Consider the following 12,500-nt stretch of genomic DNA (forward strand, 5'->3'; position numbering starts at 1 on the left):
CTGCCATTGGGGTGGACTTGGTGGCGATCTTTCTGGTCGTCTCAGGCAAAAGTCCGTGCTCCGGGGGCAGTTGTTGAAGACGGCGGCTGGCTCGATGGTCCGGGACTGCGTTGGTGTTGTCTTTGCGTTCCGGGCTTGGATCACGGCTTGTCGGGGGCGTCCGGTACATGGACCAAAAGCACCTCCACCAGATGTCACGTGGTGGTGACGTTAAGAACACAGTAGCAAGACTGTGATAGACAAAACTAACTTTTATTGGGCGAACCTGTGCCCACAAAACAGGCTACACTTATAGCACAACGATAGCGGCGAACACGGTCGGCGATCGTCGAAAATCTGATCAGCGGGTCAAGCGCGTCGGCTTTTATAGATCAGTCATCGAATGTTCCAGATTAACTGATGGGACCCGCGTGTCTTCCACAAAGTTCTACACCATTCGTGTCACGCGATGAAATCTGATAACACAAGGTTCGGCGACAACAGACACGCGGATAGAAGCGTCGATAACTTTCCAGAAACGTCGGATACATGCAGGCGCGTCCCTCGCTCTGCGATTACAGTTGTTAAGCGGCGAAACGTGGTTGCCCGATAAAGATAAGTACACGTGTCAGTATGATCTCTTGCTCCGAGGCCTGATGCGCCCGATTGACCTTCTTGGCCGTTGCCCCTCTGCTACTATCGGGATCCAGCAAATGTCTAAACAAGAACCAGGGGTTCTTCGAGCCGAGCTGGCCATTTAGCCTGTTGCACAGCTGCATCCATTGAGCCGAATTTAGCTCGCGTGAGTATTCCAGTACTTCCGCCTCAGCCTGGGCCAGTGCTAGTTTAAGTCGGTGGTTATGTTTGTGTACTTCGTCCATTCTGCACAGAGAGTCTGCTGCTTTTCCCAGAGGCTGATCAGCTTAGAGTCGGGACTGTAGCCATCTTCCTCGGTGGACAATCAACCGTGGCTTTTTCCGCATGCTAGAGGAGCTGTGTCGTCCACTCGTTTAGGTCTTTAATCTTTGTTGCTGCCTGACGGTTGTATTTGAATCTAAATTGGTCCTACTTGGTATGTTTGACGAGCAGTTTCTTCTTTTTATTATACCCCGCTGCAGGTATTCTAATGTCCAGGGCCTAATGATCACTGCCCAAATTGATGCCTGCAGTGGACCACGCCGCTCCCTCCACTTGCCGGACGAAGGTCAGATCGGGAGTGGTGTTTCGTGACACGCTGTTGCCAATGCGTGTCGGCTGCGCGGGATCTGTGAGCTGGCTCAAATCGTGGTTGTAAGCCGCCATGGCCTCACGCGGAGGCCGCAGAATCTACGGAGCGCATAGATTTCAACTGCGAAACTTTATGGCCATAAAATTCTTATAAACATTTGATACCAAAAGTGCATTGACTGCTCTAAAGTCGTACATCGAACCATACAATGAGACAAGCCGAATCAACACACTATCATACAAGTGGGCAAAGTACGCAGTGAGGTCCTATAAGACGAAACGTTGTGGCGGTTCATTTGAGCCGTCATGTAGCAGAAAAGAATATCAACGTGTTTTTCACCAGCGCCAAAGCATCGATGCCAAGGCAGTAAAACCAGCAAAGGTAACTGCTTTCTTATTTATTTCTTTTACTTTGACTTTTATTCGCGAGGTCACATTCAGCCTCTTCAATTTTCTTGTTCTCACTATTAGTAGGCTACCAGAGCAAGCAAGAACGCATACGTTTTTCTCGTGTTGCCCCGTTCACCGCGCGGCGCACTTCGGTGCGCGTTGGTTTTTCTCGGGCCGATTGGATTTTCGCCTCGCTGAGTTTTGGACAGTTTCTGGCTTGCAGACGAGAAAAATAAACAATGGTCTCTCGCCGCGATCACTTTGGGGACTAGATGGATTTCAGTGCCTCCGCTGGAAAATATCACCTTCAATTTGATGTTATTGCACCCTCTCCGGAACGTCTTTTGTGTCGCCGGTGTAGGATACCAAGCAGTATGCTTATGGCTCTCTGTGGACAAAGCGTCTCTAGTTTTCTTCGATATTCCTTCGGCAACCACATTAGGTGCCCAAAGTAGGCATTCAATTATGGCCAACATGCTTTCCTTTGCGTTTTTTTTTTCACTTCGGTTCCTCCCCCCCCCCCCCCCCCACGCACACACACAAATACATTGTTGGGGCGCAGCGAATGGTTGCATGTTGAAAGTTCGATTCTGTTACTTTTTCTTTTCTGGAAAGTGATGGGCCACGGGACTCTGATACTCATAATATATTACTACGACAGGAATTATATGGCCACTTCAGGCGCATTCTTGCTCTCGCCGTTAGGTTCCGTGTAAACTACAAGAGCTGAAATTGAAAGTTTGATGGCAGCTCGTCCGGCCGGAAAGATACATGTTAAATAAAAGCGAAGAGACTACGTAATTTCAAGGGCTGAACGACTACGACTACAACCAAGAATATCGGAGGGCAATGCTAAGGACCGTACGCTGGGAAATGGTACCTTTTATGCCCGTTGCCGACTAGAGTTCCTGTGCCCTGCCAAATTTGCTTCAATTCAGCTACACACTAACTTTCAAGCAAGCGTAAGAACACGAAATAACGAAGTAATGCACCATGCTAAGCTGGAAAGGCTGTGACCATGGTGAAATGGTACGTCTCGAAGTTTACCAAGAGAGGCTGTACACAATCTTTCTTCCTATAAACCTGACAAAGGGGAACTCTGTTCTGAGCCTTGGTCTAAACTTTAGCACAGGGCCTATACCAGATACGAAGTAGCTGATTTGTGCTGTTGGAAACGCTCTAAGCGAAGTCGATGCCACTATACGTGACGAAGCTCGCATGCGTGTTTTTAACGTGCCTTCTAGGCTTCAAAACCCTTTTTCAAACTCCGCGCTGTCGCTAGAGGAACATGAGGCTATTGACCGGCTTCGAAGTAATTCCAACATCGTCATTCTTCCGGTTGACAAAGGAAACGCAGCTGTTGTGCTTGATAGCTGTGACTACACACACACAAAAATGCTGGCACTGGTCAGAGACGCCAACACCTATAGTCGCGTGACGCGTGGTCCAACAGGAAAACTGCAAAGGGACTTACAGAAGCTTCTAGCTGACGACTTCCATTTGGGTCCGCCCCAGCATAAGTCACTCTATTACCAGCTGTTTTGCCACAAGGAATAAGTTCTGCACTTCATGGCCTGCCAAAGATACACAAAGGAAGGTGTTCTTTGGCGGCGCATTGTCGAATGCGCTCGCTCAACTGTGTACAAGCTTTCCGGTTTCTTACACCAGATCATGGGCCGTATGACGTAAAACTATTGCAATACGTTTTTATTCCAATCTCCTGACGTCAAATTTGCGTAACCGCCGACGCAAGCATCGGGCGGTCACCCGCAGGGTAGTCTGAACAGACCAATCAAACGCTCTCCTCGATCATAGGAGGTCACTTTTGTTTGCTTGAAAAACGAATAACATTGGCTGCGCTGAGCGGCTTGTCTTATCTAATTGGCTCGCAAGAGGCGAGGAGCACGCTCAAGTGCAGAGGGATTTGATAGGGCTGAACCACTGCACTGAAAATTGATAACCGGATGAAGAGGGTGGTTCCGGCGTCTGCGATTGGTCCGCTTTTCCTTACTTAGCTTGCGGTGGCTCGTCGACAATCACGACGGCATGCAACGAAAGCTTAAGAATGACGCTAAAACGGATTCTTAGCAAAGAAGCGTTGGCAGAACGAGGTCGTAAACGTGCCGACAATGCTCGAAAACGTTACACGGCCACGCAAAATGTTTTATTACATGAAAATAAACCCATGCCCTCCGACAGGTGCGAGTAGTCAGTGCTTGAGAGATAGGTGGCGGCCATCTTTTATTCCTTTCGGAACGGGGCAGCCTGCGTCTATTCAGAAGAAAATTCAGTTTTGGTCGGCATATTAATGCATCTTTATCGCGTATACGTCGCTTTGACACGGTGAGTTTTTGCCGTTTTGTGACGTCGCGTAAGAGGCAGGTGAAGTGGGCGCAGCCCGAAAACTTTTGACCAATATCCGAAGGCTAATGGCGAAGAGGCGTCGAATCAGACATAACTATTTTTCTTTTGTTCGGTCAAATCATGCATAATCCGTGTGCGCACGTTATATCAGATGGTGAGTTATCGCGGTTTTCGTGACGTCGCGTGACAGACAGGTGAAATGGGGGTGGTGCAAAAAGTTTTTGACCAATCGCGGAAGGCTCATTGCAGAATTGGAATAGAAAAGTTTGGAATAGTTTTTCGTTATAGCGCCCCATGTCGCTGCTCGTTGGAAAAAGCGGCAATCAAGTACGCAATTCTGGCGACATTATTGAACAGATACGGCATGTTTTTCCTGCTCATGTTGACGTCATAGTCTCATTTCAAGTTAAGTCACCTATTCACAAGCGTTCAAGTAGAACTGGCTGTAAAGGTTTGCACCGCTGCCCTTGAAGATGACGGGTCGCTGCCCGATAGGTCTCCGATTTACGTTTCAGACCTGTCCCGTTTCGTTAAGTTCTGTTTGTCGAATCTATACTTTGTCTTACAACATAATTTTTACCTGCAAACGCACGCTACGGCTATGGGTGCATCTATATAAGTTTCTGCTGCGAATGTAGTCATGGAGAACATCGGGCGTTTGCATATTCCACCCCTTTTCCAAAGGTTTTCATTGGATATGTAGATGATTGCCTCTGCATAATTCACAAGGATACTCTTGCTGGCTTCACTGCTCCTCTTAACAGCGTGGAACTGGCGATTCAGTTTACTGTCGAGCAAGAAGTATACGGTTGTCTACCATTTGTTGATGTTATTGTCAAGTGCGGTGACTCTGATCTTTCTTTCAACGTCTTTCAGGAAGACCACACATACAGGCCGGTACCTGCATTTCAAGTCGCTACATCCGCTTTCACACAGAATGTCTGTTCCTGCTACGCTGTTGCAGTGAGCAAAAACCATTTGCACAAGACAGGAGGACTGCACGCGTGATATTGAGAGCATCTTTGAAGATTTAAGAACCTGTGGCTACCTTCCGTCCCCTTTGTCCCCGGTAAGGAAAGGAGTGTCACTCCCAGAAAGACAGCGTTCTACGTCGTCTCTGAAGAAGTGAACTGCCATTCCATATGTCCCTGGCAGAAGTGGGACCATCGCTCGTATCATGCGCAGGTACGACGTCAAAATTGCCCATGTGCCAACCCATGAACAAAGACATGTTTTAGTAAAGGTAAAAGACAAATTGCCACAGGGAAATTTCCTAGGTGTAGCCTACGCCACAACATGCGAGAACTGTGATTACAAGTATATAGGCCACACAAGTGACTTCATGAAACGTGTGAAACAGCCTGAAAATGACGGCAAAAAACGGAACGCGGCCTCGAGTGCCCTCCCTGAACATATGGAATCTACAAGCCACAATATTTACTGGACAAGCGCACGTGTCGTGGCCAAGGAAAAGAAGCTTGCGTCACGCCAGCATCGAGAATCCTTGCACGCACAGACCACGGCGCACACGCTGAATAGGCATGACGGGACACTTCGGACGGTGTACACTCGCCGCTGGCGCCACGTACTGAAACGTACTTAAACACGTTGTATCTCTGTTGTCGGTTTCACTGTGGACAAGGTTCCCGTATGGGGAGCCAAAACGTCAGTAAATTTTCAGTTATCTTGGTCGGTGCATCTTTTCGCGCTTATTGATAAAACTGCAAGGGCGATAACGTCGTCACCGCGCGCCGGAAGCTTGCGTGCGAGTGAAAGCGTAGGGGGGAGGGGAGATAGGTGAGCCGACGATGGTGGATGAGTCTGGTGTGCGCAAGGGAGAAAAGCTGGGAACAAGTGCGCCGCCTTTCGTCGTGCGCGATGCATCGGAGAATGGAGGACGGGGGAGGGGGGGGGGCGCTCAGGATTCTGTGATCTGTGATTGTGCAACATGCTTATTTCCCTTGTTTGATGCATTATATGCAGTGATTCTGTTTAGAGACGTATGTTTATTGGAGACTGATCCGTACATATAAATATCTTGCTGAGAGCTTTTGTATATACATCCTATGAACTTTTTTTTCAGTGACACTTTTTCGCCCTTTATCAAGCTGTATCTTCGCATTTGTATATTCCAATGTATTTTCACACTTGTTATGTATATTTTGCAGAACTCCTGGTTTTTATATAAGCTCTCTGTTGCGACTATTATTTGGGTGCAATTACTCACAATACGCGACCGCTGACAGCTGCTACTGTTCAATACAATGGAACGAAGGTCGGCGCCATTGAGATTTTCCCCTGGCCGTTGCATATGTAGAAAAATGTAAAGACGGTACTTGAATTACAAAATTTTATTAAGGTATTTGTCCTCAACTTGTTCATGTCATGGCTTCACGTTTTTCACATGAGCGGCATGCACTCCTTTGCTGATTTTGGACTAATATATTCCAATTTTTTGTGAAATATTCTTTTCAGTAGACAAAAAAAGTGAAAGCATTGATATCAGGTATTTCTGGCACAATTTCTTTTGGACATACGAATATATTCTCTTATTAAAAATACATATTGTACATATCTTGACAGTGCGTAGCGCTCAAGAATTCGCTTGCAGAATCTTTGGCAATGCCAATGCAGTTATCCTTCATGTATTTGATCCCTCGACAAATTCTAGAAGGAGCAGGCCGAGCTGGAATGTGTCCATTTTCTGGAACCTACATAGTACATGTCTTTCTTTCAGATACCAGAGCGGGAACATAGCAGAATCAGTGAATTGAGACCTGGCTGAAAAGTTCTCTGGTGAATGGACTTATGCAATTCAAGGAAAGACGTTTTCAAGTACCCATACAAGACTGTCATTGATTAATTAACATATTATGGCACAACCAATATTCTACTTTTACAGCATTTGAAAACGAAGCATTCCAATTTCTGTTTCATTGGAACTAAGTAGTTCAATAAAATTCGGCAAAAAAATGAACTGTAGTGATAATTTGTCTGCACAGCCTGCGGTAGCGCGCTTTAAGACAAACGTGTGCGTGAATTAAACAGCGAATTATCAGGGGCTTTTCTTATGTCAGTTTCTTTTTTAAAATTCCTTTTGCAGATACCAGCATTCTGTTGCTTCATCTGGGTTACACTTAGCAGGTGGACTTTCGAAATCTCGGAAGGCAATTCATAAATAAAAACAACTTGCAAGATGGGCTGGGTGAGAACCAAACCAGGGTCTCCGAAGTGTGAGACGGAGACGCTACCGCTCAGCCATGAGTCTTTTTTTCTTTATTGCCTGACTTTGACAAAGAAAGAACAGCAATAGCAATACACAAAACAAAATATAAAGGATACAATGACCACGTCGTATTGACATAATCAACCTGGTAGGGGGCTGGCTTCGCCACATTAAAATTCATTTAGAGCCATCAGCGGCTCCACTCTTGACAGCCACTCGGGAGTATCGCCACCAGCCTTCTAAATCTCAACAAACCGATGCACAGTTTCACGGAAATAAATTCGCGTAGGTCGTGTGTCGGGATCGCAGCAGTATCCTGCCATTCGAGGGCGCCAAATACTGTGGAGGCCAATTAACATTAATAAATTGAACGGCAAACCGTCCTCGTTAGTAATGGGTAGATACCGTATTCCATGAGGGTCGAGGGGAAATTGTTTTGTTAACGTTGTTTGTAGTACGTCCCCAAAAAATACCTCTTCCCAACAATGAAGAAAAACGTGATCTGTCGTTTCTGGTCGTTTGCAGATAAGGCAGTGATATCCCCATGTAAGAAATAAGCCCTTTTCCTGTAAAAAGATTTTTACTGGCAACGTTACAGTGTGTGAATTAAAAAAAAGAAGGTTTTAACCCCTGGCGCAACTTGCATTTTCTTTACTCTCTTTAACAAGTCCCTACCAGGGCCTCCACTGTGCAAGGCTCTGCACATTGGCTCCGGTAGAGCAACGTCACACAAATCCTTGTACATTTTTTTCTTTTTGACAGTAGATAAATATTCATTTGGAAACCTCGTTGCAAAGAATCGTACACTTGCGACAACTTCTCTAAAATATCCAGAAATGCCTCCCGTGAGTGTTTCGGTTGAAACAACAAAGTCTGGCAACGAGCGCCCGAGCCTTACTTGGCATGCGGTGCTCAAAAAAGGATCGCTGACGTCGCGAAGGAAAAGAAACCTGTTCACAATCTGCCGCCAAAGAAGGTGTCCCCGGTCCAATCCACGATTCTTAACTGCTCTGAACAAATTCGTTCGGCTGCACCTTTCCCATTGCGCATCCCACACGAAAATGGCGAAAATTCCATGCAGCTTCTGTACATTGAGCCTTGCACAATGTAACACCTGCATTACATACCACAGGCTACTAATAAAGAACAGATTGCACACGGTGGCTCTAGCAAAAATCGATAAGTTCGTTCCTTTCCACCTTTCCGCCTTTCCACGTGTATCATGCGTCTGCGCTGTCCAATGTGTCGCGCTATACCGGTAGCATTCTAGAGGTACTCGCAAGTACCTCATTAGGGTCGTAACCCAGGACACGTTTGCTAAAGCGGTCGGGCGTCGATTGCCATTCTCCGTGCCAGAGCCCTAGTGATTTGGCTAAGTTCACTCTGCTGCCTGTGACTTGTCAGAAGTTCTCTACACATTTAATAGCCTCAGTTACACCTTCCCTACTGGTTGAAAACACCGTCACATCATCCGCATATGCCAACAGCTTGACTTCCGCTGCTCGCAACCGAAAGCCAGGAATTGTCTGTTTTTCACGATGTTTAAGCACATCGCCTCTATGTAGATGCAAAAAAAAAAAGACGGCTAAAGGGACAACCCTGGCGTACCGACCGCTGCACGCTATGGGGGCCCCCAGGCTCTGGTTAACGATCAATCTCGTCGTGCAGTTCCGATACGCCAGGGCGACACCCTCGCGAATAAGAGAACCAACGTTAACATGGTCTAGTATGCAAAGCAAAATTTTACGTGTCACACAGTCGAAAACTTTTTCAAGGTCTAGTTGCAAGATGGCCACGCGGCTATTTGTAATATCGCAGCATTTCAGCACGCATCTTGCTGTGTGAATATTAGTCATAATAGATCGTCCCTTGATCCCACACGTTTGATGCCACCCAACGATTTGCTGGATTACTGACTGCAATCTTCGCGCTAAAACTTTCGTATAAATTTTGTAATCCACATTTGTGAGTGCGATTGGCCGGTACGCTGTTACTTGTCGTAACTTCTCTGCTTCGTCAGTTTTGGAGAATAAGACAGTGTGTGATCTTGCATAAGGCGGAGGCAATTCGTTAATTTTGTAAGCTTCAATAAACACGAACGCCAATATTGGTGCGATTCCACGCTTAAAAGCTTTGTAAAACGCCGCGCTTAACCCGTCCGGTCCTGGCGATTCAACAGGGCTTAAATTGTTTATCGCCGTTTCTACCTCTGATTGAGATATTGGCAGCTCTAACTATCCTTCTGCTCATCGTTGAGTTGCGGCAGTGCCCCAAGAAAGTTATCCTTAAACGTGTTCGTGTCGGCAACATGTAAAGCGAACAACGCCTGATAGTACTGAAAAAATGCACGCTTAATATGTTCGTTATCATCCGTTAAGATGCCTCCCCATTCTATGTTGTTTATTTGATTTCGACGAGCGTGGGCTTTTTCCATTCCGAACGCTCGTTTAGACGGCGTTTGCCCAGCAGCTACATGTTCCGCTACCACCCGGACCAGCGCACCGAGATAACGCTCCTCTTCTATCACTTCAACTTTGTGTTTCGTTTTCCTAATGTCATCGATCCGTTTACCAGGCGCTTCGCATTCTTTCTCGAGCAGTTTTGCAAGCATAGACCTTAGATTACGCTCATTCAGTTTCTCCTCGTACGCCATCGAACAAGACTGCTCTATTGCTTTTATTTTAAGTTGTTCCTAACAAAGCTCCCACTGCTGCCATGTTTTCAGTTCCTTATTCGGCTTTATTTTGCCGATTTCTTCAATTACCGCACGTTTGAAAGCATCGTCTTTAATCAGTTTGTTATTTATCTTGCACAGTTCCCAGCTAAAAGCACTGCCACGTTTTTCTGCCCGAATCCCGAACTCTACTAAACAGTGGTCTGAGAAAGACAGCGGCACTACTTGATAACTGTTGCATTTTGGAATCACTTCCAGCGTTACATAAATGCGGTCCAGACGGGCGTGACTTGCACGCTGGAAATGTGTGTATTTCACATCACCCGCACCTTGCATACACTCCGCCACAACCTCGAGGTTCCATTTGTCTATGATTTGCGACAGTACCTCAGTACTTGCGTCCCTGAACCCCCGATCACTAGTCTTATCGCAAGCACTCAGGACACAGTTGAAGTCGCCCATGATAACCAGTCGTTTATCGAAACTGAGACGCTGCTCAACGCTTCTAAATAAATCGGCCCTTTCATCCACAACATTTCATCATCCCCATCATCATCATCATCATAAGCCTGGTTACGCCCACTGCAGGGCAAAGGCCTCTCCCACACTTCTCCAACAACCTCGGTCATGTACTAATTGTGGCCATGCCGTGCCTGCAAACTTCTTAATCTCATCCGCCCACCTAACTTTCTGCCGCCCCCTGCTACGCTTCCCTTCCCTTGGGATCCAGTCCGTAACCCTTAATGACCATCGGTTATCTTCCCTCATCATTACATGTCCTGCCCATGCCCACAACATTTGGTGCGTACAAACATAAAACACACCATTCTGTATCGCTGAGTGTGAAATCGACAGCAACACACCGGCCTGATAAGCACGAGAAATGAGCATGCATGACCAGAGCCGGCAACTTTTTAATAAAAAGGACACAACCAGCAGCAGCATGGCTTACAATAGCATAGAATCTAGACGTGAAACGTCGCACCATGCATCCTCCCGGTCTCTTCCTCATCATCAACTTTTGTTTCCTGCATGGTCAATATATCAATGTCGTGCTCCGTTAAAAGCCGATACACCTGACTTTGCTTTTTCTTTCCTGCCAAGCCCCTGACATTAAGTGTAGCTACCTTCAACAGAGATGCAGGAGCCATTTCCGCAAGGAAGTGAAAAGGCCGAGCGCTTACCCTCCGCGTCTAGCGCGTGGCTAGACGCCATCGTTGATGCCGGAGCCACCCGGTGCAGGCTCCGAACCTTGCAGCGTAGGTGCGGTATCGCCGGTTCGCCTCTCAGACGAAACGTTAGGGCCGATTTATGTCCAAACCGCCCATGGCCCCACGCCGCATCGCAAGCGAGCGGTTCGCCAGTAATGGCCGACTTGACGTCACGAGAGGCGGTCGTGAACTTTCGCCTCCGTGCGGCGACCGCATAAACATGGCGGTGGTTCGAAGCGAAGCGGAGCGCGAGGCCTAGACCAGGCTGCAGCGGCAGTTTGTTTTTTGTGTGGTTTATTGTGATCATTGCAAGAGCTGTTCCGCACCTGCAAAGCTATTTGTCTAACGCTACAAGCAGCTGTGCTCTTCCTGACCATTTCCGTCCGTGCGATCACCAAAGGAAACAGACGGATGTGTGTTGTGTTTACGCGAGGGTCGGAAGGAATGAAGCCGCCGATTTCATGTGTTTTGCCGCTTTTTGCATGCGCATTACAAACGCCAAGGCCATCGCATACACATGAATTCTAAGCATGACACTAGGTCGGTACGCGCCAAAATGAAAAGATTGCGATCGCCCTCCTCAACATATGGTGTTCGTAGGTGTCGTGTGTGCGCGCTTCATCGATACCAAGATTGCAAGTTTGTGCAGTACCGGTTTGTGTTTTATAAGTGATGGCACGATGTGTAGCGATGAGCTTCATTATGGCCTCATTGCAGTCATTCGTAATGTGCTGTTTGTGTCTTGCTTCGTGTGAGCTGTTTTGCGGGCTGCGATGAGCATTGGTGACTGCGAACACGTACAGAACGTTGGAGCGTTAGGGTTCTTACTTTTACGAAGCGTAAGTGTACTGTGATGTGTACGTGCAATGTGTCGCAGCGGTGCTAGGCGTATAAGTGTTCGTCTCACGCAATATGCATATGTTCTGAAGTGAACCGTGCATAATCGTTGCGGGCGAGTTTTGGTTCCGGCCCTTCCGGCCTCGTTCACGTATCTTGTGTGTTTTTCAGAAGGCATTTCTGTGCTATGAAGGTGTTTGTAATCAATGAGGGCAATATAAGGAACAGCTTAAAAGTTACATGAGGACATGCGCGCTGTCGTGAAATGTGGGCGCGCTTATATGCACTGTTCTCATGAACGCAAATTTCTGGCACTCTTCATTTTTTGTCATGTGGACATTGGTGTGAACAGCAGAAATCCTGAGGCGTATTTCTAGATTAAGCAAAGTATACAGTCTTATACTAAGGGATGTGAGCGCCTTGCATGTGTAAGAAATTCAGCTGCTTGTTTCTTTTTAGTGTCTGAGTACACACTGTTAGTGCCAACACCAGTGGCACGGCATGATAAGCACATAATGTCTGAAAATTACATACTTCCTTTTGATTCTTGACAATTTGCATTTTTTTATAAGAAGCCATATGCATGTAACAA

The sequence above is a fragment of the Dermacentor albipictus genome, chromosome 6, assembly GCF_038994185.2.
Source record: "Dermacentor albipictus isolate Rhodes 1998 colony chromosome 6, USDA_Dalb.pri_finalv2, whole genome shotgun sequence".
Lineage (NCBI taxonomy): Eukaryota > Metazoa > Arthropoda > Arachnida > Ixodida > Ixodidae > Dermacentor > Dermacentor albipictus.